This window comes from Balaenoptera borealis, assembly GCF_965194805.1.
Source record: "Balaenoptera borealis genome assembly, chromosome: 4".
NCBI lineage: Eukaryota > Metazoa > Chordata > Mammalia > Artiodactyla > Balaenopteridae > Balaenoptera > Balaenoptera borealis.
Genome location: NC_138861.1, coordinates 111,204,975 through 111,232,554, shown reverse-complemented (window position 1 = coordinate 111,232,554; position 27,580 = coordinate 111,204,975). Strand labels below are relative to the sequence as shown.

General features: G+C 37.8%; 2 long non-coding RNA genes across 2 annotated transcripts in view; both read left to right on the top strand.

Moving 5' to 3' along the window:
* Positions 1-27,580, top strand: part of LOC309627529 — a 377,892-nt gene that overhangs the window by 70,443 nt on the left and 279,869 nt on the right. The gene's annotated exons all lie outside the window — the stretch shown is intronic.
* Positions 8,769-27,580, top strand: part of LOC309627523 — a 101,036-nt gene continuing 82,224 nt past the window's right edge. The window contains exon 1 of the long non-coding RNA XR_014243787.1: positions 8,769-24,888. This is a non-coding gene — a long non-coding RNA (uncharacterized lncRNA). The remainder of the gene's footprint in view (positions 24,889-27,580) is intronic.

Below are 27,580 nucleotides of genomic sequence, written 5' to 3'. Positions count from 1 at the left end.
ACTCAACTTCAAATGGACCATCCATTTGAAGGTCCCTATCCCATCTCAGCACCTGAAGCTATTGAAACAGGTGTTTTCTTTCCTGATTATTCATTGTAACAATAATATAAAACTGAAGCTGAAGAATTATCATATACAAAGAGGGTGCATGAGATCGCAACCAAAACACACAACCAACATTTTTTTTTTAAAGCCTAAACCATACCAAGAGAGAAAAGTGATTCCCTTCTGCATCATTGGAGGATCCGGATTCAGCCACCAATGAGCCAAAGGTTCCACTGGGTTTTTCAATTACATGAGATAAAAATTTCCTTTGGGCTTAAACCAGTTTGAGCTGTGTTTCTGTTCTGTCACTTACAACCCAAAGAATCTTGATTAACATAAGGAAACATCAAGGATGGGAACCTGGCTAAGAGCTGAGTATATTCTTCCTTCCAGAGTTGAGCTTTGTGCAATGCAGAACTCACTATTTAATGGGCTGTAGAGATGCCTGAGATAAAGAAAGCAACAAGGGAGTCTCTGTACCTGGGGCTCATTGCCTGGCAGGGAATTCAGCCTTGAGTGTGTCTATAATACAAGGAAACAAAGGCATGAGACAGTGCTTCACAAACTTAAGTCACCAATATTTCATTTAGAGATGTTTTTGACATTTTCACCAGTCAATCGTATAATTATTTGCTTGTTAAATTTTTATACCATTTTAATTATACAGCATTTATGAATAATACATGCTATCATTTACTGGATACATCATATCATTTCTATTGCATTAAAATAAAGGTATATAAGTAGTGAAATAAAAATGGGGTCTGTCCATGTGTCAACTAAAATCTTGTCACCTAAACCAGTGTTAGGCATCTTAAACTCACTGAAAAATTAATATCAAGGATGCACATATAAGATTCCATAGGAGTACGAAGAGAAGGTGATGGGGATACACTGTGAGCACATTTGCACTTTGAAACAATCACGCTGGCAGAAGAGGGACAGGCAGTTTGCAGGAATGAGTCTGAGGCTGTGATTTCTCTTAAGAAGCTACTGAAAATACTTGTGAGAATTGATCAGTGACTCTTCTAAGATGGCATTAGTGGGAATGAATCAGGAGGGGCAGATATGAGAGGTATTTAAGGGCTAGAATTATCAAGATTTGGTGCCTGTTTAGAGTGAAATGAACACACAGGAAGAGTTTGGTTAATTAGGATAATGCTTGTGTGCCATTTACCAGGGCAGGAGATCAGAAGGAAGAGAAAGCATAGGGGTGAATCAGGGGAAATTAAAAATTGTTCCTGGGGACAAAGAGCTTGACTGACTTATGGTCCAGCAGGTGGAAAGCCTTATAGACAACATAGTCTGGATTCCTGAAAATACTGTTTACAAAACCAGAACTTCAATGGCAATGAGCACATTGTAAAAAAGGCTTAACCACACTATTTTGAAAATGCAAATTAAAGGGGCACTTTTAAAATCAGTACTTTTTAAAATTAAAATTCTCCAGTTCAGCAAAAGTGAAAGAAGATTGGCACTCTCACAAATGTCCGGTAGGAGTTTAAACTGGTTTAACCTTTCAGTAATGCATTTTGGCAAGGTATACCCAAAGCTGTACAGGTAAGCATGCTTTTTGACCTGCCATATACACATCTAGGAATTTATTCTAAGGAAACTGCAAGCTATATATGCAAAAAGAAAAGTATTATTTAGGAACCATTTCACAATTTACAATTGTAAGCAATTAAAATTTTCAAATTGATCAAAAAAGCAGTTAAGCCAACTGTGGTACATTTTTCTAATGAAATAATATACAATATTAAAATAATAAATGATGTGAGAAAATGTACATATTATTTAGTAAATTAAAAGAAAATCCATGTTTTAGAACATTGTAGCAATTATGATCTCTACCTTTGTAAAAGATACGTATTTTCACCAAAATCGTAATATAGTTTGTCTATGGGAAATAAACAATAAAAATGTTCCTGGTTTGTAATCATAAAAAATATGAAAATAGAAAATATATACACACATATCTAAGAGAACAAAGTGTTTCTGGGACTGTGGTAGAACCTGGTTCAGTCTGATCTTCCGCTGGTTGAGACCAATCCCTATTCTTGGCGGGATACTCAAGATAACATGGCAGGCCAGAAATCTTTCCACCCTTCACTGTCCTGAAGGACAAGGCCCCGGCTGGGGGTTGGACTTCTGGTAATGATTAAATACTGAAACTAGGTTCTAAAAAAGTACTCATTTCCACTCTGTTTCATCCCTTATCCTATTTATCATCTTAGTCCTAGATAACATGTAACAATAGTAATATGATAATCATTGATAATAACAATTCTGCAACCATTATATTATTAAAATAACTGTAATTAATAATTGCTTACTATCATAATCCTTTTGATTTTAAAGCCCTGTATAGTTTAAAAAGCACTGTCATGTGCATCATGTCATTTAGTCCCCATAGAAGTAATGCAAATCAAGTTTATTAGGCCATTTTAGATCTGCAAACTGAGAAGTGAATAACTTGCTCAAAGACATCTTGTAATAATTGGCACCATTTCTTCTGCCTGTAATCTTCAGACATGGATTCTGGAGCTTTTCTTCTTATCAGCTGTGTGATCCCAGGAAAGTTCCTGAACCTCTCTGCCTCAGTTTTTCATTTGTAAAATGGGTATAATAATATTTGCTGTGTTGTAGGTTTATTGTGAGGAAAGAGAAACAGACCAGCATGACAAGGTAGAGATCTATTTTTAGAGCAGATCCTTCTTATTAGAATTCTGCTGTCTTTTTTTTTTTTTTAACATCTTTATTGGTATAATTGCTTTACAATGGTGTGTTAGTTTCTGCTTTATAACAAAGTGAATCTGTTATACATATACATATGTTCCCATATGTCTTCCCTCTTGCGTCTCCCTCCCTCCCACCCTCCCTATCCCACCCCTCTAGGTGGTCACAAAGCACCCAGCTGATCTCCCTGTGCTATGCGGCTGCTTCGCACTAGCTAACTGTTTTATGTTTGGTAGTGTATATATGTCCATGCCACTCTCTCACTTTGTCACAGCTTACCCTTCCCCCTCCCCATATCCTCAAGTCCATTCTCTAGTAGGTCTGTGTCTTTATTTGAAAATAAGAGAACAGGTCTCCTTTTGGACACCCTGCTGGATCAAGACTGTCCTGGCACATGGGAGCACGGGGCAACCTGATGTCTCTGTGGCTCTTCACTCTGCCCTGGCAGTGTTCCCTCTGTCGTAGAACTCAGAGTGCTGTGCAGTACTGGTTTGTTTGCCGTTCTTTCTCCTCCCTCCAGTGGAACGTGAGCAACTGGATGGTTGGGCTTATGCCTCCACCTCTGTCCCCCTGCTGCTAAGAGGGATCCTGGCACATCGCAGGCTCCAGGTTAATAGTTCTTGAATGAGACACTGTTCTGTTGAGTAGATGCAGATTTGCTGTAGGCAGTTGGAGCCAGTAAAGTGACAATAACATGAAAGGGGCCCGGCCAGTTTAGGTGTTTCTCCTCAAAAGAGCCTGAAGGAGTCACATACAGACATAGATCTATAAATAAATGACTACATTTAGACAACATATTTATGTGTTTGGAAATTTGGTAAAGAAAGAAAAGTACAAAAGAAAAATGTTTTCCAGCCATCCAGGTTTATCTTCTTCACTATTATACCTACCGTTTATTGAGAAGTTATATATAATATGTAAAATATATATAATAAAACTATATAAAATATATAATTAAATAATATATGCATATGTACATGTATCTATACACACACATATATACACACAGGCTCTGTTCTAAGTATTTCTGTATATTAAATTATTTAATCCTCACCAATCTGTGTTATAGGTTCTATTATTATGCCCATTTTACAGATGAAGAAACTGAAACAGAGGGTAGCTAAATTTAGGGTGCTGAACATTTAGGTCACACAGCATTCTGCTTTCTATATTGTGTGTGTGTATGAAACAAGCAATATAAACATGGATTTTCTTTAAAGTGTACCATTTATTTATTTACTCAAAAATTTTTAAATTTAAATGTTTAAATAGTTAGCACCATGTGCCAAATATCATTCTAAGTGGTAGGGATAGAGAGAAAAATGAGAAAAACACAAAGCCCAGGTCATTTTGTACAGAGAGTGGTGAGTAGAGTAGAGGGGTGAAGTGGTAGATTCTAGAGCCAGACTGTCCAAGGGCAAGTCTTGGCTGTGGTGCTTACTCACTCTGGGATCTCCAGCAGGTAACTTAGTCTCTCTGTGCCTCAGTTTTTTTCATCTGTATAATGGGGACAAGAATGGCACCTACCTTTAAGGGCTGTACTGAATCTTAAATCAGTAGACACACTTGGAATTCTTAAACAGAGAACCCAGGCACATAGTCAGGGTTATATATGTGATTTTTACCTTCTAGAGAGAGAGAGAGACAATAAATACTTACACAAATCAATGTAACATTGATAAGTGCTATGGAAAGAATTAAAGCAAGGTGCTACCACAGACAATGCTTGGGTGGCTAATTTAGATGTGCGCTCAGGGCAGGACACTAGTGCTCCAATATGAATGGCAACAAGGAAAATTCACGGATCCCAAGTAGAAAGAAAAATATTTTGTAACTCTGTATAGTGACAGATGTTAACTAGACTTATTGTCATGATTGTTTCACAATATACACACATATTGAATCATTATATTGTACATCTGAAACTAATGTAATATGTCAATTGTACCTCAATAATTTCTTTTAAATTTCTTTCTCTCATACCCACAAACCCAGTCTTTTTTCCCTCCCCCGTGGTTAATAACTAGCATGAATTTGGTATAACTGGTGTGTGGCTTTCAAGTTCATTCTTAAAAAATGGATTATGCAATATTTCATAAGTATGAAATCTTTATGAAGGCTAACATTATAAATATATGTGTGTGTAACCACCTCTTAACCACCTTTTATTAAGAAATGAAACCTTCCTTCCCAGGAAGGCATAACCCATCAATATGAGGTGTCATTTTCTATCCGTTTTTAAAACAGTATAATGGTTTACACTGTTTAGAACTTTAAATATCGTCCTGAATTTTACTCTATAGCTTGGTTTTTTCACTCAAAATTTTGTCTTTGAGATTAGTTCATTGTATGCGTATAGACCTAATTAATTATTTTACTGCTATATAGACACTTTTGTGTCTATTCCACAATTTTTGCTCTGTTTTCATATAGATGGGTATTTGAGTTTATTACAAACAATATAGACAAGGGCATTCTAGTATATGTCTTTTCTGATACACAAAGCAAAGTTTATCTAGGAGTGAAATTGCTGAGTCATGGTATACTTGCATCTTAAACTGTTATAGATAATACTGAATTGCTTTCCAAAGCAATTGTACCAATTTACACTCCTACCACTAGTGTATGAGGGTTCCCATTGTTCCACAGCCCTGCCCAACCTTTCAATTTTTAGACTTTTAAATGTTTTGCCAATTTAGGAGGAGTGAAATGGTATCTCATTGTGATTTTTAGGTTGTTTTTCCCAGATTACTAATGATGTTGATCATCTTTGCTTTATGTTTTTTGGTTGATGTGTTTTCATTTTTCAGCACAATATCTGTTCATGTTTTTGGCCATTTTTTTATTAGGTAGCTTGCTTTGTTTTTCTTACTCGTTCCAGGAATTCTTTATAAAGCTTATATGTGTGATAGATAACTATTTTGTGTCTTTTTTTCTCCACTATTTTTGTGAATGGTGTATTTTGGTATAGTAAGCTTTTATTAATAGGTAATTAATTTTTTACTGTTTCATGCATTATAATATTTACTTACAAAGTCTTACTGGCATAAAAATACTATACTTTTTTCCTTAAAAACTTGAAAATTTTTCCTTCATTACAGCTAAGAAGAATTATTTTTCTTTTTCTTTTACTCACCCCCAAGGACAAGTCATACTGGCATTAAGGCTGGATTTTTTTCTCACCTCTAAGTTCACTGAGGATGTGGCCCCATGAAGTCCTGGGCTGATGCAACCTTTCTATTTCAGCTGCTCACTTTTTGGAGGCCCAAAGCCCGGTCTCTGTCCCCAGCATATATTGTATTCAATAGAAGCCTCAAAATTCCCAGGGATTAGACAATGATTTGGGGCAGCTACCAACTTCCCTGATAAATAATAACTCAGGATTCAAGATTCTGACTTCATTTTGAGCCCTAAGAATTTCCAAAATTTTGAGTCTTGTTTATTTATTTAAACAGGTTTTTAAAATACTTTTTTCCTTATAATATATGTATATTTCACACAAAAAAGTTCTTTTTCTTTTTTTTCTTATCAGGTGGCATTTTTTTTCCTTTTGAAGATATCTAGATCATCATTTTTTTAGGAACAGAGGTCTTATGGCTATTTTTTTTAACCTTTAACTATATGTGTGATAGAAAATATACAGTTTATTTATTTACTTGCTTATTTAACTTTTAAGAAATGCTTTTTCATTAGAAATAGATTTTTAGGATATGTCTATTTATGAATGTAGTTCATTTCTTTGATAAATATTATTTTATTTTATTAAATTAATCCCCAAATGTGAAATCTTAGTGTAAACACTTATATGGAAAACAAGAGACTCCTTTAAAGATGTAAACTAAAATATTAGAATAAAAAATTTTTCAGGGACTTTGCTGGTGGTCCAGTGGTAAAGAATCCGTCTTCCAATGCAGGGGATGTGGATTCGATCCCTAATCAGGGAACTAAGATCCCACATGCTGCAGGACAACTAAGCCCACACGCCGCAAACTACAGAGCCCACACCACAACTAGAGAGAGAAAACCCACCTGCCACAACTAGAGAGAAGTCCAAGCGCCATAACTAGAGAGAAGCCCTCTCGCCACAACAAAAGATCTCACATGCTGAAACTAAGACCTGACACAGCCAAACAAATAAAGAAAATAAATAATTTAAAAAAATTTTTTTCAGTGTCTCTGCTCTTAGATCTATACACCTACATGGAGGAAAGTTTCCACATTGTGAAAAAACAAACAAACATTGTTTCAGTGTATTTCTGGTGTTAATAACAAGCCCCTCACCCTCATTAAATCATCAGTCATGTTTCCTTACTGTGTTTCTTCATTATTCCCAATCTCCAAGTCCATTGCCCCAGGCTGTTCCAGGCTAGTCCTTGTCAAACTCTTTACCCTATCAGAACAGATACATCAAATGTGCAGCATGTATCCTGTGGTGCCCTTTGACCCAAACAGCTCATGCAAGGATGTTCTGGGTATGGGTGCAGGATTTCTACCTGCATTATTATCATCACCAAAACTAAAATTGCTATCATTTTATTTAGCACCTACTTTGTGTCAGATGGCATACTGATACAATACTAATTGACATTGTAAAAGAAAAAGGTTTTTAATTCCATTTTATAGATTAAAAAACCCCTGAAACTCAGCAAGGTTAGAGAGCCTCTCCATACTACAATGCAGAGTCTGGGTTTGTATTCAGCCCTCTGTGACATTTAATGTGACATTGCCCACCACAAGGACCAATCTACAGGACCCAATTGCTATGGCATATCCTAGTCAAATATGATATTTTCCCAATCATTCTGCCTGTGATTTCTCTGAGATATTTTTTAAAGGACTGAGAAATTCTGCTTTGCTGACTCAGTCTTCACTGGTTGTACTTTCAGTGTTGTGTCCGTTTAGCTGATGCTGCATTACAACTGCCCCAAAACTAGAAATGTGAAACAATAGTCATGTTACCTATCTTATAATACTGTGGGCTGGATGTTTCTTCTGGTCTGATCTCTGCTGAATTCTCTCATGCATTGGTGGTCAGCTGTGAGACCAGCTGGTTTCAGGACTGGGGATGGTCTCACTGGTGTATCTGGCAGCTGGTTGGCTGTCAGTGGGATGCTTTGGTTCTTCTCCACATAGGTCCCATAGGCTAGCTTGGGCTCTTTCATATAGCAATCTTAGGATTCCAAGAACAGCAAGTGGGCAAGCCCTATTCACTAGTGCTTGTAAAGTTCTGCTTGAGGCATTTGATAATACCCCATTTGCCAATACCCCATTTGCCAAAGCAAGTCACATGACCAACTCAATTTCACAGGATGGAGGAATACACTCTACTCTGTCACATAGCAAAGTGGGGTACATTCAGGCACAGGAAGATTTTGTAGCCACTTTACAATCTATCACAACTATTATTTGCTATTTTTGTTTTTATTTGCTATTTCACACATTCTGGAAATAATGAATTTATGACAGACTTCATGTGAGCATGCCTTCTACGAAAATTCTACGACTGCTTTCTGCAAAATGTCTCATGTGGGAGTGGTACAAACCACCCTGGCTTCAGGTGGAAAAAGAACAGTTTCAGCACTTAGTGCTGATGGGAAGTCTCAGCCTCATTCTCCATAAACCATTTGTTTCCGGTGTCACCTCAGATGTCCCACCCGTCCATCCCATCCCCTGCTGGATATCTCAACTGGGATCGAAATTTCTCTGCTGTCCGTCTCGTGATCCTGTGGTTTTACTGACTTGTACTCACTTAGGTGGGCACTGCCTTAGAGTTGGAATTAACATCGTCTCTAATTCTCTGGTAATAAAGTTAAAATAGTAGCCTCTAAACAGGGTATATATTTTTAATTAAGATACTTTCTTGATTATTCTGAATTCTGATATATGTAACTCCTTATTAAACCAGAATCTCTCATGCTTCATTTATAAGAAACACACACATACACACACACACACACACACACACACACACACACACAACATCTACTATATATCTTCTAAATGATACCAGGAAATTTATATATATACACAGACATATTTCATCCACTTACACACAAGGAGACTGCATCTAAGAAGTTATTTATATAAATCGAATTAGAATCAAAGATACCGGTTTCAAATTCAGCTTTACCAATTAATGGCTGAGCAAACCTATCTAAACTTAAGGTATTTAATCTGAAAAACAATGCTAAGTTAATACATACCTCAAATGTTACTGTAAACATGAAATTAGATAATGTATGTGAGAAAACATTGTAAGGTCATGGGTAAGAACATTTATTAAAGTTAGTGTGTTTTAGTGGGAAACTGTAGAGCCCTGGGTTTGTAATCAGCTCAGTCAATCTCTAGCTGGAGTGAAACAGAGGGAGGGAAAGGAAGAAAAAAGGGATGTGTCACTAATTTTTAACTCTAAGTTCAACTGTACAAACACGTTTAGGTACAAACACATTTAGGCACAAACACGTTTAGGCACATACAGCCTGGCAGACACTGGGACCACCAGTGCTATGGAAGTTGAATTTGGGATTAAGGGGACTTTTCCAAAAAGAAAAAAAGTGATTTTTGAAAAAAATGTAAACATCTAATTTTCAGTGCTTGGACTAGAGTGTTTTCTTTCAAATATCTTCACAGTAAATTCCTAATCCTGCATTCCTTTAAGACAAGATTTTCATCCAGAGACTTGATAATGGGTCAGAAATTAGGCATGGGAGTATACCTGTGTTCATGTTTCTTCACACACCTTCTTTCTTGTCTCATAAACCAAACTGGGTGGATAAGAAAAGACTCCCTCACGGGTATCCTATGTCACGTTCTTTACACTGATTTCTGAGTTATTGTTGGATTCGAGCTTGCGAATGACCAGATAACCACTACCCTCCCATTCCATCTTTTGGATCTACCTAGCACAAATATTTTCTTGTTCATTAACGATTCATGAACATTTCCTCAAAGTACATTGAATTATTCATACACAAATAGATATTCAGGAACTCTGTAACTGCTAATGTTTAGCATGGCCTGATAGTGAAATATGCTTTGGTAGTTCAAGAATTGAAGTTAAAAAATATCTCCTACCTAAAAGGATGATTTGTGGAAGAAGAAAAAGAGTTTGGCTTTCTAGTAAACAACATCAGAGTGAAGATGATATCTTTGCCTTAGTTTGAAGAATATAAAATTTACTGATTTCTCTAATAGCTGATATACACATACAAATATACATGTTTATATAGACCCACATACATATATACGTGTATGTATATATATCATGAATTTTGATAAATTTGACCAATTACTATATCTGTGTATGTTTCATTAAAACTAAAAATCAACACAAACAAAATTTAACCCTATTATCAAAGCAGCATCTCTCTACTCTTTTATGAGGAAGATGGGAACAAAGATGGTAAAGCTAGTAAGAGCAAGAGAAAACAATATTGCCTATACACACTACTCAAAAACTACTGTTCAGTCTTTTTTTTTTGCCAAAAGCAGTCATTTAATAACTTCAGTTAAACTTTCAATGAACTTCAATTGAGAGTCTTCCTGAAGGCCTTTTCCTAAAGGAACCACACACAGTATCATAAAACAACTTTTGTCTTTTTTTTTTTTCATTATTCTCTCTCTCTCTCTCTCTTTTTTTTTTTTTTTTTTGACTCTTTCCAGCAAAAGAGCAAATCAAGTGATTAGCATTCAGTGAAAGAGGAACCACCTTACCTGCAATTCATTTCTCAACACGATTATTTTTGTAATTAATTTTTTTAAGGGGGAAAACTATATTCTCAGTAACAACAATTGCATTGGAAAACTAATTATAGTTCCTCATTCTTTCAGTAATTTAAGTTGTGAGTTGTACTCATAAAATTATTTTCTGCCAGAAAAAAAGTGCTTCTAGCTGCATGCTTCATTTTCAGGGCAATAAATATAGAAAGATTGACTTCTCCTAATTTCTCCCAGAATGCAGTGAATTTAGATGCTCGAAGGAATTGGGCTGGTTGCATTCTTATTAAAACTAGGAAACATAATGAGGAATTTCACCAGCTACCTCGTGTTGACATAAGTCTCAGAAGCGGCAAGGGAAAAATGAATGTCACTGGTGCCTCATTTGAGGAATGCCCCACAGTGTGTTGGGTCAAGTCTGCAGAGGGATGAAATACATCCCTCCAGAATGGAGGCATTCTCAGAGGACATCTTATCCTTTGTCAAGGGTCTCCACTGACACCATCTGTAAATGGCAGGATTATTCCTCTTGCAACTTAAAAAAAAAATAAAGCTGTGGCACTACAGGCATATTTTGTCCATTACTAAAACATACATTGCCAAATTAGTCAAATTTTTTTGAATGAGACATACTTCCCTAAATCGAGCCTTCTGCCTCTATGACAGAATAAGTTTTTTCTACAATGATAAGCACCATGGGAGCATACCTGTGTGTATTAATAAATTCTGAGCAAAACAATGACTGCTTTCACAATCCAGGTGTTTCTGCTTTCTTTTAAGCACTTACTGAGGATATTTTGCATATAAGCCAAAAATTAATCTTTTAATCAACTTGTTAAAGAGAGATTTTATTCAATTCTACTAGAATTATTATTGTGTATGACAGTGAGGGAGCTGCTACTTATTTTCTATAATGATCCACGAATTTGGGATATATCTCATTTTTGGACATTTTTAAGACTATTTTTAAAGCAGTTTTAGGGTTATAATAAAATTGAGAGGAAGGTACAGGAATTTCCCATATACCCCCTGCACCAACATATGCATAACTGCCCTCATTATTAACATTTCTCACCAGAGTGGTACATTTTTTTACCAAGAACAAAGCTATGTCGACACATAATCACCCAAAGTCCACAGTTTTCCTTAGGGTTCACTCTTGGTGCTGTACATTCTATGGGTATTGACAAATGCATAATGGCATATATCCATCACTATAACATCATACAAAGTATTTTCACTCCCTTGAAAATCCTCTGTGCTCTGCTTATTCACCTCTTCATCCCTCACCCTGGCAACCACTGATCTTTTTTTGTCTCCATAGTTTTGCCTTTTCCAGAATGTCATAAAGTTGGAATCATATAGTATGGAGTGTTCTCAGATTGGCTTCTTTTTACTTAGTGATGTATTTAAAGCCCCTCCATGTCTTTTCATGTCTTGATAGATAATTTCTTTTTTTTTTTATTCTCTGAATAATATCCCATGGTCTGGATGTACCACAGTTTATTTATCCATTCACCTACTGAAGGACATCTTAGTTATTTCTAAGTTTTTTTTTTTTCCAAATAAATCTTTGTTTATTACTGGTAAACAAAAACAAACAACAGTATGGTATTAATGGAAGGAGAGACACATATTTGAATAGAGACCCCAGAAACTGTCCAACATCAGCAACTTGATTTTTTTTTTTTATAATCTAAGATTTTTTTAAATTAATTAATTCATTCATTCATTTATGGCTGTGCTGGGTCTTCATTTCTGTGCGAGGGCCCTCCCCAGCTGCGGCAAGTGGGGGGCACTCCTCATCGCGGTGCGCTGGCCTCTTACTATCACGGCCTCTCTTGTTGCAGAGCACAGGCTCCAGACGCGCAGGCTCAGCAGTTGTGGCTCATGGGCCCAGTTGCCCCGCGGCATGTGGGATCTTCCCAGACCAGGGCTCGAACCCGTGTCCCCTGCATTGGCAGGCAGACTCTCAACCACTGCGCCACCAGGGAAGCCCCAGCAACTTGATTTTTGACAAAAGTGTAAAAGTAATTCAAAGGAGAGTCTTTTCAACAAATGGTGCTGCAGTAATAGGGTATACACAGGCAAAAAATGTGTTGATTCTTTGGGATCTTCTCTGCTGACCATCCTGCCATCTGTAAATAGAGACAGTTGTATTTCTTCCTTTCCAATACGAGTGCCTTTGATTTCATTTTCTTGCTTTATTGCACTGGCTAGAACATCTAGTGCTGTGTTGAATAGTAGAGGTGAGGGTGGATCTCCTTGCCTGGTTCCCAATCTGGTGTGGGGGGGGGCGGTTTTACATGTTATATACGAAGTTGAGGAAACTCTCCTCTATTACTAGTTTTCTGAGACTATATATCATGAATGAGTTTTGAATTTTGTAACATGCTTTTTCTGCATCAATTGATATGATCATGTGATATTTCTTCTTTAGCCTGTTGATATGAAGGGTTTATAGATTCATTCTTTTCTCTTTTTTTTAACATCTTTATTGGAATATAATTGCTTTACAGTGTTATGTTAGTTTTTACTGTGAACAAAGTGAATCAGCTATATGCATACGTATACCCCCATATCCCCACCCTCTTGTGTCTCCCTCCCACCCTCCTTATCCCTCCCATCTAAGTGGTTGCAAAGCACCGAGCTGATCTCCCTGTGCTATGCAACTGCTTCCCACTAGCTATTTCATACTTGGTATTGTATAAATGTAAATGCTACTCTCTCACTTTGTCCCAGCTTACCCTTCCCCCACCCCATGTCCTCAAGTCCATTCTCTACATCTACATCTTTATTCCTGTCCTGCCCTTAAGTTCATCAGAACCATTTTTTTTTTTTAGATTCCATATATATTTGTTAGCATACAGTATTTGTTTTATTCTTTCTGACTTACTTCACTCTGTATGACAGACTCTAGGTCCAATCACCTCACTACAAATAACTCAATTTCGTTTCTTTTTATGGCTGAGTAATATTCCATAGGACATATGTGCCACATCTTCTTTATCCATTCATCTGTTGATGGAAACTTAGGTTGCTTCCATGTCCTGGCTATTGTAAATAGAGCTACAATGAACATTGTGGTACATGACTATTTTTGAATTATGGTTTTCTCAGGGTATATGCCCAGTAGTGGGATTGCTGGGTCATGTGGTAGTTCTATTTTTAGTTTTTTAAGGAACCTACATACTGTTCTCCATAGTGGCTGTATCAATTTACTTTCCCACCAACAGTACAAGAGGGTTCCCTTTTCTCCACACCCTCTCTAGCATTTATTGTTTGTAGACCTTTTGATGATGGCCATTCTGACTGGTGTGAGGTGATACCTCATTGTAGTTTTGATTTGCATTTCTCTAGTGATTAGTGATGTTGAGCATCTTTTCATGTGTTTGTTGGCAATCTGTATATCTTCTTTGGAGAAATGTCTATTTAGGTCTTCTGCCCATTTTTGGATTGGGTTGGCTGTTTTTGTGATATTGAGCTGCATGAGCTGCTTGTAAATTTTGGAGATTAATCCTTTGTCAGTTGCTTCATTTGCAAATATTTTCTCCCATTCTGAGGGTTGTCTTTTTGTCTTTTTTATGGTTTCCTTTGCTGTGCAAAAGTTTTAAGCTTCATTAGGTCCTATTTGTTTATATTTGCTTTTATTTCCATTTCTCAAAGATGTTGGTCAAAAAGGATCTTGTTGTGATTTATGTCAGAGTGTTCTTCCTATGTTTTCCTCTAAGAGTTTGATAGTGTCTGGCCTTACATTTAGGTCTTTAATCCATTTTGAATTTATTTTTCTGTATGGTGTTAAGGAGTGTTTTAATTTCATTCTTTTACATGTAGCTATCCAGTTTACCCAGCAACACTTATGGAAGAGGCTGTCTTTTCTCCATTGTATACCCTTGCCTCCTTTATCAAAGATAAGGTGACCATATGTGTGTGGGTTTATCTCTGTGCTTTCTATCCTGTTCCATTGATCTATATTTCTGTTTTTGTGCCAGTAGCATACTGTCTTGATTACTGTAGCTTTGTAGTATAGTCTGAAGTCTGAGAGCCTGATTCCTCCAGCTCCGTTTTTCTTTCTCAAGATTGCTTTGGCTATTCGGGGTCTTTTGTGTTTCCATACAAATTGTGTGTTTTTTTGTTCTAGTTCTGTGAAAAATGCCATTGGTAGTTTGATAGGGATTGCACTGAATCTGTAGATTGCTTTGGGTAGTACAATCATTTTCACAATGTTGATTCTTCCAATCCAAGAACACAGTATATCTCTTCTTCTGTTTATATCATCTTTAATTTCTTTCATCAGTGTCTTACAGTTTTCTGCATACAGGTCTCTTGTCTCCTTAGGTAGGCTTATTCCTAGCTATTTTATTCTTTTTGTTTCAATGGTAAATGGGAGTGTTTCTGTAATTTCTCTTTCAGATTTTTCATTAGTGTATAGGAATGCAAAAGATTTCTGTGCAAAAATTTTGCACAGAATCCTGCTACTCCTGTTACTCTACCAAATTCATTAATTAGCTCTTGGAGTTTTCTGGTAGCAATTTTAGTATTCTCTATGTATAGTATCATGTCATCTGCAAACAGTGAGAGTTTTACTTCTTTTCTGATGTGGATTCCTTTTATTTCTTTTTCTTCTCTGATTGCTGTGGCTAAAACTTCCAAAACTATGTTGAATAGTAGTGGTGAGAGTGGGCAACCTTGTTTTGTTCCTGATCTTAGAGGAAATGGATCTGCATCTATTGAGATTATCATATGGTTTATACCCTTTAAATTTTTTAATATGGTGTATCACATTGATTGATTTGTGTATATTGAAGAATCCTTGCATTCCTGAGATAAACCCCACTTGATCATGGTGTATGATCCTTTTAATGGGCTGTTGGAATCTGTTTGCTAGTAGTTTGTTGAGGATTTTTGCATCTGTGTTCATCAGAGATATTGACCTTTAGTTTTCTTTTTTTGTGACATCTTTGTCTGGTTTTGGTATCAGGGCGATGGTGGCCTCATAGAATAAGTTTGGGAGTGTTCTTCCCTCTGCTATATTTTGGAAGACTTTGAGAAGGATAGGTGTTAGCTCTTCTCTAAATGTTTGAAAGAATTTGCATGTGAAGCCCCATCTGGTCCTGGACTTTTGTTTGTTGGAAGATTTTTTTTTTTTAATTTATTTATTTTTGGCTGTGTTGGGTCTTCGTTTCTATGTGAGGGCTTTCTCTAGTTGTGGCAAGCGGGGGCCACTCTTCATCGCGGTGTGTGGGTCTCTCACTATCGCGACCTCTCTTGTTGCAGAGCATAGACTCCAGATGTGCAGGCTCAGTAGCTGTGGCTCACGGGCCCAGTCACTCCGCGGCATGTGGGATCCTCCCAGACCAGGGCTCGAACCCGTGTCCCCCACATTGGCAGGCAGACTCTCAACCACTGCGCCACCAGGGAAGCCCTGTTGGAAGATTTTTAATCACAATTTCAATTTCAGTGCTTGTGATTGGTCTGCTTGTGTTTTCTATTTCTTCCTGGTTCAGCCTCAGAAGGTTGTGCTTTTCTAAGAATTTGTCCATTTCTTTCAGGTTGTTCATTTTATTGGCATATAGTTGCTTGTAGTAATCTCTCATGACCCTTTGTATTTCTGCAGTGTCAGTTTTTACTTCTCCCTTTTCATTTCTAATTTTGCTGATTTGAGTCTTTTCCCTTTTTTTTCTTGATGAAGCTAGCTAATGGTTTATCAATTTTGTTTGTCTTCTCAAAGAAATAGCTTTTAGTTTTATTGATCTTTGCTATGGCTTCCTTCATTTCTTTTTCATTTATTTCCAATCTGATCTTTATGATTTCTTTCTTTCTATTAACTTTGGTTTTTTGTGGTTCTTCTTACTTTACTTCCTTTAGGTGTAAGTTTAGGCTATTTATTTGAGATTTTTCTTGTTTCCTAAGGTAGGATTGTATTGCTATAAACTTCCCTCTTAGAACTGCTTTTGCTGCATTCCATAGGTTTTGGGTCATCGTGTTTCATTGTCATTTATTTCCCGGTATTTTTGAATTCCTCTTTGATTTCTTCAGTGATCTCTTGGTTATTTAGTAGCATACTGTTTAGCCTCCATGTGTTTGTATTTTTTACAGTTCTTTTTTTTCTCCTGTAATTGATATCTAGAGTCATAACATTGTGGTTAGAAAAGATACCTGATACAATTTCAATTTTCTTAAATTAACCAAGGCTTGATTTGTGACCCAAGATATGGTCTATCCTGGAGAATGTTCCATGAGCAATTAAGAAGAAAGTGTATTCTGTTGTTTTTGGATGGAATGTCCTATAAATATCAATTAAGTCCATCTTGTTTAATGTATCATTTAAAGCTTGTGTTTCCTTTTTTATTTTCATTTTGGATGATCTGTCCATTGGTGAAAGTGTGGTGTTAAAGTCCCCTACTATGATTGTGTTACTGTCAATTTCCCCTTTTATGGCTGTTACCATTTGTCTTATGTATTGAGGTGTTCCGATGTTGGGTGCATAAATATTTTCAATTGTTATATCTTCTTCTTGGATTGATCCCCTGATCATTATGTAGTGTCCTTCTTTGTCTCTTGGAATAGTCTTTATTTTAAAGTCTATTTTGTCTGATATGAGAATTGCTACTCCAGCTTTCTTTTGATTTCCATTTGCATGGAATATCTTTTTCCATTCCCTCACTTTCAGTCTGTATGTGTCCCTAGGTCTGAAGTGGGTCTCTTGTAGACCGCGTATATATGGGTCTTGTTTTTGTATCCATTCAGCTAGTCTATGACTTTTGGTTGGAGCATTTAATCCATTTATATTTAAGGTAATTATCGATATGTATGTTCCTATTACCATTTTCTTAATGTTTTGGGTTTGTTTTTGTAGGTCTTTTCCTTCTCTTGTATTTCCTGCCTAGAGAAGTTCCTTTAGCAATTGTTGTAAAGCTGGTTTTGTGGTGCTGAATTCTCTTAACTTTTGCTTATCTGTAAAGGTTTTCCTTTCTCCATGGTCAAATCTGAGTGAGATTCTTGCCCGGTAGAGTAATCTTGGTTGTAGGTTTTTCCCTTTCATCACTTTAAATATGTCCTGCCACTCCCTTCTGGCTTGCAGAGTTTCTGCTGAAAAATCAGCTGTTAACCTTATGGGGATTCACTTGTATGTCATGTGTTGCTTTTCCCTTGCTGGTTTTAATCATTTTTTTCTTTCTTTTTAATTTTTGATTGTTTGATTAATGTATGTCTCAGTGTGTTTCTCTCTGGGTTTATCCTGTATGGTTTATCCTGTATGGTACTCTCTGTGCTCCCTGGGTTTGATTATTTCCTTTCCCATTTAGGGAAGTTTTTGACTATAATCTCTTCAAATATTTTCTCAAACCCTTTCTGTTTCACTTCTTCTTCTGGCAACCCTATAATTTGAATGTTGGTGCGTTTAGTGTTGTCCCAGAGGTCTCTGAGACGTTCCTCAATTCTTTTCATTCTTTTTTCTTTATTCTGCTCCTTGGCAGTTATTTCCACCATTTTATCTTCCAGCTCACTTACCCATTCTTCTGCTCAGTTATTCTGTTATTGATTCTTTCTAAAGTATTTTTAATTTCAGTACTTGTGTTGTTCATTACTGTGTGTTTGCTCTTTAGTTCTTCTAGATCCTTATTAAATGTTTCTTGTATTTTCTCCATTCTCTTTCCAAGATTTTGGATCATCTTTACTATCATTTCTCTGAACTGTTTTTTCAGGAAGGTTGCATATTTTGTCTTCATTTATTTGGTCTTGTATGTTTTTACCTTGCTCCTTCATTTGTAACATATTTTTTTGTCATTTCTTTTTTTTTTTTTTTTTTTGCTGGGTGGTGCTATATTCCTGTCTTATTGGTTGTTTGTCCTGGGTTGTCCAGCACTGGAAAAAAAAAAAAAAAGGGAGAAAGAAACAAAAAAAGGAGCAGTACAATATCAAGGGTATAAACCAAAACAATACTAGAAAGATAAACATTATAGTAGGAAATAAATCTATAATTGAAAAAACTGCAACAAGGTAAAATAAAACCACAACAGAAAAAAGAAAAAAAAAAGGGGGGGGGGTGGAGAGAACAAGCCTAAAGGAGAGAACAATAACAAATTTTAAAGAATAAAATAAAAGCAGAAAAATAAAAGATTTATTAGGAAAAATAAAAATATAAAAGAATCAACAATAATAAATCAACAAGGTAAAACAGAACCCTAATCTAAAATAGGAAAAGGGGAGATTGGCTCAAGATGGCAGAATAGAAAGATGTGCTCTCACTCCATCTTGCAAGAACACCGGAATCACAACTAACTGCTGAACAATCATCGACAGGAAGAAACTGGTACTCACCAAAAAAGAGACCCCACATCCAAAGACAAAGGAGAAACCACAGTGAGACGGTAGGAGGGGCATAATCACAATACTATCAAATCCCATAACTGCTCGCTGGGTGACTCACAAACTGGAGAACACTTATACCACAGAAGCCCACCCACTGGAGTGAAAGTTCTGAGCCCCATGTCAGGCTTCCCAACCTGGGGTTCGGCCACAGGAGGAGGAATTCCTAGAGAATCAGACTTTGAAGGCTAGCGGGATTTGATTGCGTGACTTCGACAAGACTGGGGGAAACAGAGACTCCACTCTTGGAGGGCACACAAAAAGTAGTGTGCACATCGGGACCCAGGCGAAGGAACAGTGACCAAATAGGAGACTGAACCAGACCTACCTGCTAGTGTTAGAGGGTCTCCTGCAGAGGTGGGGGGTGGCTATGTCTCACCATGAAGACAAGGACACTGCAGCAGAAGTTCTGGGAAGTACTTCTTGACGTGAGCCCTCCCAGAGTCTGCCATTAGCCCCAACAAAGAGCCCAGTAGGCTCCAGTGTTTGGTCGCCTCAGGCCAAACAACCAACAGGGAGGGAACCTAGCCCCACCCATCACCAGACAAGTGGATTAAAGTATTACTGAGCTCTGCCCAACAGAGCAATGGCTAGCTCTACCCATCACCAGCCTTTCCCATCAGGAAACTTGCACAAGCCTCTTAGATAGCCTCATCAACCAGAGGACAGACAGCAGAAGCAAGAACTACAATCCTGCAGCCTGTGGAACAAAAACCACATTCACAGAAAGATAGACAAGATGAAAAGGCAGGATGCTATGTACCAGATGAAAGAACAAGATAAAACCCCAGAAAAACAACTAAATAGAGTGGAGATAGGCAGCCTTCCAGAAAAAGAATTCAGAATAATCATAGTGAAGATGATCCAGGACCTCGGAAAAAAATGGAGGCAAAGATCGAGAAGATGCAAGAAATATTTAACAAAGCCCTAGAAGAATGAAAGAACAAACATAGATGAACAATACAATAACTTAAATGAAAAATACACTAGAAGGAATCAATAGCAGAATAACTGAGGAAGAGGAATGGGTAAGTGACCTGGAAGACAGAATGATGGAATTCACTGCTGTGGAACAGAATAAAGAAAAAAGAATGAAAAGAAATGAAGGCAGCCAAAGAGACCTCTGGGACAACATTAAAAACAACAACATTCACATTATAGGGGTCCCAGCTGGAGAAGAGAGAGAAAAAGGACCTGAGAACATATCTGAAGGGAGTATAGTCGAAAACTTCCCTAACATGAGAAAGGAAATAGCCACCCAAGTCCAGGAAGTGCAGAGAGTCCGATACAGGATAAATCCAAGGTGAAACATGCCGAGACACATAGTAATCAAATTGGTAAAAATTAAGGGCAAGGAAAAATTATTGAAAGCAGCAAAGGAAAATGACAAATAACATTCAAGGGAACTCCCATAAGGTTAACACATGACTTCTCAGAAGAAACTCTAAGAGCCAGAAGGGAGTGGCATGACATATTTAAAGTGATGAAAGGGAAAAACCTACAACCAAGATTACTCTACTGGGCAAGAATCTCACTCAGATTCGATGGAGAAATTAAAAGCTTTACAGACAAGCAAAAGCTAAGAGAATTCAGCACCACCAAACCAGCTCTACAACAAATGCTAAAGGAACTTCTCTAAGGGGGAAACACAAGAGAAAAAAAGGACCTACAAATACAAACCCAAAAGAATTAAGAAAATGGTAATAGGAACATACATATCAATAATTACCTTAAACGTGAATGCATGAAATGCTCCAACCAAAAGACACAAGCTCGTTGAATGGATAAAAAAACAAGACCCATCTATATGCTGTCTACAACAGACCCACTTCACACCTAGGGACGCATACAGACTGAAAGTGAGGAGATGGAAAAAGATATTCCATGCAAATGGAAATCAAAAGAAAGCTGGAGTAGCAATTCTCATATCAGACAAAATAGACTTTAAAATAAAGACTATTCCAAGAGACAAAGAAGGACACTACATAATGATCAGGGGATCAATCCAAGAAGAAGATATAACAATTGAAAATATTTATGCACCCAACATCGGAACACCTCAATACATAAGACAAATGGTAACAGCCATAAAAGGGGAAATCGACAGTAACACAATCATAGTAGGGGACTTTAACACCACACTTTCACCAATGGACAGATCATCCAAAATGAAAATAAAAAAGGAAACACAAGCTTTAAATGATACATTAAACAAGATGGACTTAATTGATATTTATAGGACATTCCATCCTAAAACAGCAGATTACACTTTCTTCTCAAGTGCACAGGGAACATTCTCCAGGATAGATCACATCTTGGGCCACAAATCAAACCTCAGTAAATTTAAGAAAATTGAAATCATATCAAGCATCTTTTCTGACCTCAACACTATGAGATTAGAAATGAATTACAGGGAAAATAAACGTAAAAAATACAAACACATGGAGGCTAAACAGTATGCTACTAAATAACCAAGAGATCACTGAAGAAATCAAAGAGGAAATAAAAAAACACCTAGAGAAAACTGACAGTGGAAACATGACAATCCAAAACTTATGGGATGCAGCAAAAGCAGTTCAAAGAGGGAAGTTTACAGCAATACAAGCCTATCTCAAGAAACAAGAAAAATTTCAAATAAACAATCTAACCTTACACCTAAAGGAACTAGAGAAAGAAGAACAAACAAAACCCAAAGTTAGTAGAAAGAAAGAAATCATAAAGATCGGAGCAGAAATAAATGAAATAGAAACAAAGAAAACAATAGCAAAGAACTATAAAATAATAGGTGGTTCTTTGAGAATATAAACAAAACTGATAAACCATTAGCCAGACTCATATAGAAAAGAGGGAGAGGACTCAAATCAATAAAATCAGAAATAAAAAAGGAGAAGTTCCAACAGACACCACAGAAATACAAAGCATCCTGAGAGATTACTACAAGCAACTCTATGCCAATAAAATGGACAACCTGGAAGAAATGGATAAATTCTTGGAAAGGTATAACCTTCCAAGACTGAACTAGGAAGAAATAGAAAATATGAACAGACCAATCACAAGTAATGAAATTGAAACTGTGATTAAAAATCTTCCAACAAACAAAAGTCCAGGACCAGATGGCTTCACAGGTGAATTCTATCAAACATTTAGAGAAGAGCTAAAACCTATCCTTCTCAAACTCTTCCAAAAAATTGCAGAGGAAGGAACACTCCCAAACTCATTCTATGAGGCCACCAACACCCTGATAGCAAAACCAGACAAAGATACTATAAGAAAAGAAAATTACAGACCAATATCACTGATAAATATATATGCAAAGATCCTCAACAAAATACTGGCAAACAGAATCCAACAACACATTAAAAGGATCATACACCATGATCAAGTGGGATTTATCCCAGGGATGCAAGGATTCTTCAATATAATCAAATCAATCAATGTGATACAGCATATTAACAAATTGAAGAATAAAAACCATATGATCATCTCAATAGATGCAGAAAAAGCTTTTGGCAAAATTCACCACCCATTTATGATAAAAACTCTCTAGAAAGTGGGCATAGAGGGAAACTACCTCAACATAATAAAGGTGATATATGACAAACCCACAGCAAACATCATTCTCAATGGTGAAAAACTGAAAACATTTCCTCTAAGATCAGGAACAAGACAAGGGTGTCCACTCTCACCACTATTATTCAACATAGTTTTGGAAGTCCTAGCCATGGATATCAGAGGAGAAAAAGAAATAAAAGGAATACAAATTGGAAAAGAAGTAAAACTTTCACTCTTTGCAGATGACATGATACTATACATAGAGAATCCTAAAGATGCCACCAGAAAACTACTAGAGCTAATCAATGAATCTGTTAACATAGCAGGATACAAAATTAATGCACAGAAATCTCTTGCATTCTTATACACTATTGATGAAAACTCTGAAAGAAAAACTAAGGAAACACTCCCATTTACCATTGCAACCGAAAAAATAAAGTACCTAGGAATAAACCCACTTAAGGAGACAAAAGACCTGTATGTTGAAAACTATAAGGCACTGATGAAAGAAATTAAAGATGATACAAACAAATGGAGAGATATACCATGTTCTTGGATTGGAAGAATCAACATTGTGAAAATGACTATACTACCCAAAGAAAACTACAGATTCAGTGCAATCCCTATCAAACTACCAATGGCATTTGTCACAGAACTAGAACAAAAAATTTCACAATTTGTATGGAAACACAAAAGACCCCGAATAGCCAAACAATCTTGAGAAAGAAAAACGGAGCTGGAGGAATCAGGCTCTTTGACTTCAGACTATACTACCAGGTTACAGTAATCAAGGCAATATGGTACTGGCACAAAAACAGAAATATAGATCAATGGAACAAGATAGAAAGCCCAGAGATAAACCCACGCACCTATGGTCAAGTAATCCATGACAAAGGAGGCAAGGATATACAATGGAGAAAAGACAGTCTCTTCAATAAGTTGTGCTGGGAAACTGGACAGATATATGTAAAAGAATGAAAGTAGAACACTCCCTAACACCATACACAAAAATAAACTCAAAATGGATTAGAGACCTAAATGTAAGACCGGACACTATAAAACTCTTAGAGGAAAACATAGGAAGAATGCTCTTTGACATAAATCACAGCAACATCTGTTTTGATCCACCTCCTAGAGTAATGGAAATAAAAACAAAAATAAACAAATGGGACCTAATGAAATGTAGAAGCTTTTGCAAAGCAAAGGAAACTACAAAGAAGACGAAAAGACAACCCTCAGAATGGGAGAAAATATTTGCAAATGAATCAACGGACAAAGGATTAATCTCCAAAATATATAAACAGTTCATGCAGCTCAATATTAAAAAGACAAACAATCCAATTCAGAAATGGGCAGAAGACCTAAATAGACATTTCTCCAAAGAAGACATAGAGATGGCCAAGAAGCACATGAAAAGCTGCTCAACATCACTAATTATTAGAGAAATGCAAATCAAAACTACAATAAGGTATGACCTCACACCAGTTAGAATGGGCAACATCAGAAAATCTACAAACAACAAATGCTGGAGTGGGTCTGGAGAAAAGGGAACCCTCTTGCACTGTTGGTGGGAATGTAAATTGATACAGCCACTATGGAGAACAGTATGGAGGTCCCTTAAAAAACTAAAAATAGAATTAACATATGACCCAGCAATCCCACTACTGGGCATATACCCAGAGAAAGCCATAATTCAAAAGGACACATGCACCCCAATATTCATTGCAGCACTATTTACAATAACCAGGTCATGGAAGCAACCTAAATGCCCATAGACAGACATATGGATAAAGAATATGTGGTACAGATATACAATGGAATATTACTCAGCCATAAAAAGGAACGAAATTGGGTCATTTGCAGAGACGTGGATGAAACTAGAGACTGTCATACAGAGTGAAGTAAGTCAGAAAGAGAAAAGCAAACATCATATATTAATACATATATGTGGAACCTAGAAAAATGGTACAGATGAACTGGTTTGCAGGGCAGAAATTGAGACACAGATGTAGAGAACAAACTTATGGGCACAAAGGGTGGAAAGCAGCAGGGGGTGGTGGTGGTGGGATGAATTGGGAGATTGGGATTGACATATATACACTAATATGTATAAAATAGATAACTAATAAGAACCTGCTGTATAAAAATATAAATAGAATAAAATTCAAAAATTTTAAAAAGTTAAAAAATTTTAAAAAATAAAAGAGGAAAAAAGAAAAAAATAAAATTAAAAAAAAGCCTTGGCTATGGGGCAGAGTTCAGGCCGGGGTGGAACTTAGGCAGGGGCGGGGTTTAGGGTGGGGTGGGACCTAGGCGGGTGGAGAGGTTACGTTTGAGCGTGGGGCGGGGCCTAAGCGGGGCAACATTCAAGCTTGAGGCAGGCCCTCTGCCTCGGAACTCCGCAGAAGCGGAGAGGCAGCACTTCAAACGGGGCGTCTCTGGAGTGTGCTGTTCCGGAGTTTGGAGGTAAGGCCCTGGGTGAGGGTATGTGGGTGGGTTTTAGGCCCAGCGCTTTGGAGGGGGTCTCCGAGTGTAGAGGTCGGGCCCTGGGTGGCGGTGTAGGGCCGGGGCTTGTGTTCTGAGCGGCAGGAGGGAGGTTCCGAGGGCGGAGGGTTAGGCCCTGGAGCCCAAGAGGCTTCCCGGTGCCTAAGTGGACAGAGAAGGCACTGGCCCCGTTCCCTTCCGTTCCTTCGCACCCCTCCCCCTCTCCCCTGTCGCCGCTGGACCCCTAACCGTGCGTGGGTCCCGCTGGGCGTAGGAACTCCTCCCCTCCCCCAGCCGCCCCTCAGGGGTGCTGGTCCCAGGTGTCCAGCCTTTACTTTTGCTCCCCCTTCCTTCCCTCCCACTTCCTCAGCACCCGCGCGGCTGGAGGGTCCTCGGTGGGCAGAGAATCAGGCCCGGCATCTCAGCAGGTTCCTGGGGGCCCAAGTGGGTAAGGGAAACCTGGCTACACTCCCTTTTGATCCTCTGCCCTCCCAGTGGTTCCCCAGTTTCCCCCTTCGGGCGTGGCATCCCTTCGCCTCACAGGTAGAGAGGCCTAGATGCCTGCAGCAGGAGACTTCACGCAAGTACTGGAATGGTTAGTGCCCAGAGGAGGCGGACAGGGCACCAGTCAAACCTGGTACAATGCGTCGTTTGGCAAGCTCAAATTAAAGCTCAGTTCTGGATGCCCAGCCAGTCTTGGGAAGCAGTGTGGGGTGACAGAGAGACTGAAAGCTTGGGAAACCATAGAAGGAGATCCAAGTTTGAATCCTAGCTCTGCCAATAAAGAGCCCTGTAACCCTGGGAAATGATTTAATGTTCCTGAGCCTCAGTGAAAAATAACAATAATTATACCTTCATGCAACTTGAGGAATTCAAGGAAATACTGCGTGTAAAATGCCTGGCTCTTTCTTTGACAATGTGACTAACTTTCCTTCTAGGTGATGGCCAGGGTTGTGGACCATCTGCCTCAGACTTTGCCTAGGCTTTTCCAGCAGTTCCCATTTCCAATTGGAAAAACACTTCTTTCTTTTAGGCAATCAATTTACAGAATAGCCCCACTCTTTCCATGACACCTTATCCCATCCCCTCCTAAAAAGGAAGTATTTTTAGCCTTTTACGGCAGCAGAAAAGCCACTGATGAGTACATTGGTGGTATATGTACAATATGAATGTCACATCCTGACCCAAATTCCCCACTGCGGCATGAGGAAAGGAACCTCAGTGCTTAGAGTTTTATGGTGCTAAGGATGAAAAAGGATGTTTCAGATGTTCTTGAATCAAAATATTGAATTAAGAGTTGAGTGGTGAAGGAGTGAAAAAGGATGGGGTATAGTTTAAAGAAATGTTTAGGTCAATAAACAAGAGTAGAAAACCTGAATTGCTCATTGAAGCAAATAATAGGACAAAAGCATTTAAAGAGGCCCACAGTGTGGAGTCAGGTAACTTGAGGCAGATGGCTGACAAGGGGAGCAGTATAAAGTGCTTCAGCGCTTTAGGGGAGAGACTTTCACTGTCTTGTTTACATCTGTATGCCCCAGCATCTAGAAAAGTGTACCCAGAGCGTAATGTCATCCACAGAGTTATTGGATGAATGAGTAAGTAGTGAATTATCTGAGGGTGTACCCTCTTGAGATATTTTTGGAGGGACAGCAATGCAAACATGGGCCAGGAATAGAGCTACTGCCTGCAAAAGCAGCAGGTATTCTCTCATACTTCTTTGCCTTACCAACGATTGCCCTCCTACACAAGAGCAAACTGATCTTCTTACCAGTCCTTATACAATCTGACACTTCATTAACTCTGCCCCCCGCCCCCTGTGTACCTTGTGTGTCCATTACTGGAGACTTTTCTTCCTTTTAATTATCCAAACCCCTTCGACAAAAGTGATATCTCTGTCCTATAACCCTCCCGCCCCCAATATTTCATGTCTCCAGAATGCCTTTGAACAGCCTTTCATCCTGGGCACGCACACACACACACACACACACACACACACACACCCCTGGTCTAGAAAGATCCTCTTGATAATTCACTAGTTTATGAACTTCTCATCCACCATCATCTTGGAGAAGCTAGAGTTCCTTCCATCAACTCATCACAGAATTAATCTGGTCTGATATTGTACTCCTATGGCTTTTTATATACACTTCCATTATTAGCACTTACTACCGTGTTGTGTCTTTACTTTTGCTTTTTAATAATTGCAACAAGGAATTGTCGTGTATGTGTACTGCAAGCTTAAAATGCAGTCTATAGATGCAACATTTATCTTTAGGTCTGAGAAATAAATCATGTCAAGAAAGATGTAAATAAATGGAGAGATAGTCCATGTACATGGGTTGGAAGACTCAATATTGTCAAAATGTCCGTTTTTCCCAGCTTGATCTATAGATTAAACACAATTCCAATTAAAAGAAAAACAGCAAGTTACTTTGGAGATATCAATAAACCGATTTTAAAGTTTATAGGGAGAGCCAAAAGACCCAGAATAGTGAGCACAACGTTGAAGGAGAAGAACAAAGTTATAAGACAGACATCACCCAACTTCCAGACTCCCTATAAAGCTATAGGGATCAAGGCAGTGTGATACTGGCAAAAGAATAGACATATAAATCAATGGGACAGAATAGAAAGCTCAGAACAGACCCAGACAAGTACAGTCAATTGCTCATTG